Source organism: Petaurus breviceps, unplaced genomic scaffold (assembly GCF_028583685.1).
Source record: "Petaurus breviceps papuanus isolate PSGF00001 unplaced genomic scaffold, PetGlider_PUasm1.0 90752, whole genome shotgun sequence".
NCBI classification, from domain to species: Eukaryota; Metazoa; Chordata; class Mammalia; order Diprotodontia; family Petauridae; genus Petaurus; species Petaurus breviceps.
In genome coordinates, this window is record NW_027187336.1 from 12,097,995 (window position 1) to 12,103,112 (window position 5,118).

Consider the following 5,118-nt stretch of genomic DNA (forward strand, 5'->3'; position numbering starts at 1 on the left):
CTCTCTCTCTCTCTCTCTCTCTCTCTCTCTCTCTCTCTCATTGATTAATCAGTCTAGCTTTCTGTCCACACAAACCATCATAAGCTTTAGAACTGAAAGAGACCTTAGAAATCATCTCCTCCCTGAAATTTCTAAAGAACTGTACTGCTCATCTGACATGTGATAATATGCTGCCTTTCAAGAGCTTTCCTATTATTTAACTTTTTCTCTATGTATATTTTATCTCTTCAACGATTGTAAATTTTTTTCAGGGGAGGGGCCAGACATCCCCTTCTCAAATCTAATTCATTGCTGAGTAAATGGCAGGCATTCAATAAATATTTGTTGATAGAATGAATGAATATCCTGTGTGGTTCTTGCAACAGATCTAGAGTTAATGCTGCTTTGGCCAGGTTTCTAAATTCTGGAGCTGTCTCTAACCCAGAGAATGACTGGGTTTTGGTCACAGCATGGAGAGGATGCTTAAAAATTCAGAGACACATCGGCAAGCATCCTGCCACCTCCTGTTGCTCCCTCTGCAGCTGGTTGATTTGTGTGTATATGTGTGGGATGACAGAGAGCTGTACTCCTTTCCAACATTCCCCTCCCCCCCTTCTCCCACCCTAGCACTGTTGGCTTGGAAGTCAGACTTGGGGAAAGTTTTAGGACAGGCTCCCTAGTGGAGTGAAATGTCTGAAGTGAAAGGGATTTGAGGCCACAGTATTCTCGCTGCCCTCTCCTGTTCTTTAAAAGAAAAATGGCTGCTTTTGTCCCTCAAAGAAGAAAAGTCAAAACTTCCTTGGTAGGAATAGTGGATACTCAAAGGGACAAAGTTAATGTTTTTCCAAGTGATAAAAAAGAGAGGCTATTTCCGTAGAAGCATGTAATTCTAGGAGAGGGCTACAAATCTTAAAGAGACAATGCTATCGAATGACAACCATTTCCAAAGGGGTGTGATGGGGGTGAAATGTCAACCCCTTCCCCCCAATAAAATGGGTTTGGAAAATAGACCTATACCCTCTCTTTAACCAGGCATACACTGGCTTATGAAAATCCCCGGAAAGATCCAGGACCCCCAAATCTCTAGATCATGTACTGTTGCTAACATGTTCTAGTTTGTTAAAATTACAAGAATGTCCAGGCTTTGACATTCACTAGTTACAGGATCCTGGACAAATTGCAACCTTCGTTTCCTTATGAAATGGGAATAACAATAGCAGACTACTTATCCTTGCAATGTTAGGTTATAGAATTTTTCTACATAACAGATATGATAATGAAACAGCTAAGTGGTATAGTGGATAGAGCATCAGAAGTGGAGCCAGTAAGATCTAAGTACAAATCCTGTCTCAGACACTTACTAGATCGTTTGACTCTAGGAAAGTCACATAGCCTCTCTCATCCTGGTTCCTTTTCTGGAAAAAAAAATATAATAATGACACCTACCTTACTGAGCTATTATTGTAAGAAGCAAACCTTGAAGCCCTATAAAATTCTGACTTATGTTGAGCCTATCCACCTAAAACAGAAACAAGGAAACTGCTCCAAAAAGTTCCAACAAAGGGTATTGAGAAGCGTGTGTGGGGGGCAACCGGATTAGTAAACAACTGTAGTTAATTTAGTGTTCCCTGTTGAGCCATACTAACAAAGCAGCCACTTAATTAACAATCTAATCATAATTACTTGACTAATTCCATTGCTAGGAGGATGAATTGCACTGAAAGTTTGCTCGGCTAATGTGACAGGTGTTCCTGGCTTTACCAAGTGAAATACACAGAGTTGCTACTGGTGTTGTCTAAAATCAGAGCATCTTGCTGGGAGAAGGGCATGACTTTAGGAAATAATCAAGTGAAAAAATCCTGTTCTCCATGGAAAACGCTTGTCATTGTTTTCCTTATGCTTGTAATTTATTAGCACTGACCTCAGTAAACTATATAACAAGTACTCTCCGGTGGATACATAGCAGCTTTCTGAAGAGAACAGAGCTCCGGAGCAGAAACACATTGCCTTAGGTTTAGAAACCCGCTGCAGCAAGAGGACAAACAAATATGTTCCGAAATCTGCTCTGGCTCACCAGCCATAATGCAGCATTATCTCGAGGAACAAAGGAGAATGCTTTCAGCCGCCTGCAATCTGCTACGATGCTGTCCCCTCCCCCTCCCTGCCCCTTCAGGCTCGAGGCTCTACGGGAGGGCTGGCGGGCAACTCAGAGAGAGGCGATGCCCCTGGGGGGTCACTGGCAGGCCCTAGGTACGGGCTGCCTGAAATGGAAGAAAGAGAAAAGAAAAAGAAAAGGGACCATATGTCAGGGCAATGGTGGAGTGTCAATGACATTTGCCTTCTGTGATGCTCTGGGGCATTCATTGCATAGTTTGCCTGTCCCGCGTTGGAGAGAGATTAGTCCTGCAAATGTAGGCTCCTGTAGTGGATGCTTCTAGTCAGTCTCATACTACTTGTCAGGTCAGTGTTTGGAACCCCAAAGAGGATTATTGGCCTACCTGCTGCTCTGTTGTGTTCCCATCCGCCGCCCCCACCCACGTCCCTAGTTTCTTTCTCCCCTCCCTCCGCCTCCCAGTTTTGTCTGTGGAAGACTAATGGATTCAGGGTGTTTGTTCCCTTCCCCAAGAAAGGGAGCTTCAGCTCTTTACGGGTGGCAGAAAACTTTCTCAGCTAAGGGTTCTTATTCCCTTGAAGCAAGGGTAAAGAAACTTCACACAGAGAAAACACAGGCAACAGATAGTAGCAATAAGGTAGGACTAAGAGGGCATTCCTCTTTCCTTGTACCAGTAGAAGACTATGTGCTAGAGGAAAAGTAACAAAGGGTTCCTTAAGTGTACAAAGAAAGCTTGTCTCATTGGCTCAAAGAATCATAGCAGGACATAGATCTAGAATAAATCAAATCCCTAAGTGAAGGTTATCCAGTCCAGCCACCTCAGTTTACAGATGAGGAAATTGAGACCCAGAGAAATTAATTGACTTGCCAAAAGTCACACAGGTCTTAAGTGTGAGAGCCAGGGTTCAAAACCACATCCTCTGACTCGAAATCCAAATATTTTTTCCCACTACAATTAACTCTAGTTAGGAGTTCTTCCAACCCCAGAGGAAGGTATAGTTATCTTCAAAGAGGAAGATAGGTGGACTAAACTGAATCATCTTTTTGGGTGTGCTTATCTTTTGGGAATTAGGTCCTTGAAAAATATATTTTTGGGAGAGTGAAAAACTGGGAAGATGAAGCATCCCTGGCAATTAGGTATGGTAGATAGATAGAGGTAAAGCACCAACTATGTGCCAGACAGACACTATGTTAAGCAAATACAAGCAAGCAAGAATCTCAGCCAGCAGAGGTTATATTCTCTTGGGAACAGATAAAAAGGGTGCTAAGAAGTGATGGAGGAGGGGTGGGGGAGTATATGTCCTCTGAATGGCAAGATAAGGAGACAACAGGAAGTGGTATGGAGACCTGGTCTGCAGCAAAATAAGGAAAAACATTACCTAATCACAAGCCAGGAGCCACTCAGGGCAACCTTCTGGTGGGAGGATCATGGTTAAAGACATCCCTTTTTACACTTGAGGGTTTTCTGAGTGTTTTCCTCACAACCCTTCAAGGTAGATAGTGTAGATACTTTCCCTTCCATTTTGAAAGGATTAAGAAACTGAGGCAGCGATATTAAGGGACATGCTTACATAATTAAGTGCTTTTGTCAGGGCTACCATCTAAGTATTCCAGACTTTCCACTCCCCTTCCTTCCCAGGTCTAATGGAGCTTTCACTACAACTCAGATGCCTTCATTGGATAAACCTAATGTTTTTAGGTATTATGTACAAGTAGGGTTTTAGGAGGCTAAATATATACCTAGAACAGGAATCTACCCTCGCCCCAAATTATTGACACAAATGAAATCAGGTTAAAAATACATAGGTGTGTATATATATGTGTGTGTGTGTGTGTGTGTGTGTGTGTGTGATAGACACACACACAGTTCTTTTTAAAAGCGTCATTTGGTTATTGCGTTTCTGATTCACTGTAGGTCAAAACAGGGCTTAGTTGTCCTTCTTGGTTCCCTTTCCCCCACCCCTTCCTAAGGTTTTAGGACAATCTTTTAAAATTTTTTCATTAAAAAAAATTGGTATCAGCAAAACAATTAAACTTTCCTGGTAACTGTTTACACTTGTATTTTTTTAACTTAAACACCTAAAGTATTTTAAATTTCCTTCAAGAACTTTGTCCATCCTCATTCACTTTCCCTTTTATACAATCCTAGTTAGTAAGTTCTGCATTCTCCCCGTTTTGCTTTTTTTCTGCTTTGTATGATTTCATAGTAGTCTTTTTATATATCTCTGGCCTTCTTCATATGTGGCCGGAATATATGTTCCACCAATATATTTAACCATTCCTCTCTTGTTGGATATTTTAGGTTGTTTCCAGTTTCTTACAATTACATATAATACTGTTGTGAAAAACTTTAAACAGATTTTAGGGGGCTACAGGATGATGGACTCAGGTTTTTGTACCTTAGGCATGGCCTTGGGTTTGCACATTTTTTTTCAAGTGAAAATAAATAGCATTAAAAGAGATAATTTTTAAAAAACACAGAGCATGGGATGTTTGGGGGTCAGGCTTTGTTTTGAAAATCCATTAATTTGCTGCTGTGTTTAAACATGTTTGGAGGGTAATCCGTGGGTCATATTTACTGTGGTCTGTTTTGCCAAACAAAGTTCCCATGGTGGATCTGCTTGTCATTGGCTCAAAGAACTAGTCTTACTTTCTACTCCAGGGGCCCAAGAACATTAATGGTCCAGTGGCTTCTTCTTTTGTCTGTGTTTATGGTTTAGAAATCTACTTCCCTGTGGATAGTTTATTGCTTCTTTGGGGGCAAAGTAGATGACTCCAAAGACACAGTTGGAACAGCTTGGTTTAATCCTTTCAATAAACATGTCTCCATTTACACACCCAGGGAGCTGGAGGGTGTTGGGGTTTTTTTTTTTTTCATCTTTGATGATAAATGGGAGTGCATTCCAACATGCATTTCAAATTTTCTTCCTAAACTGATTCAGATCAGGCACATCAAGACAGAATATAAATAGGATTTTATTCTCTGCCAAGCAAATTATCACTTCAGGTTTAGGCTTCTGCCTGTG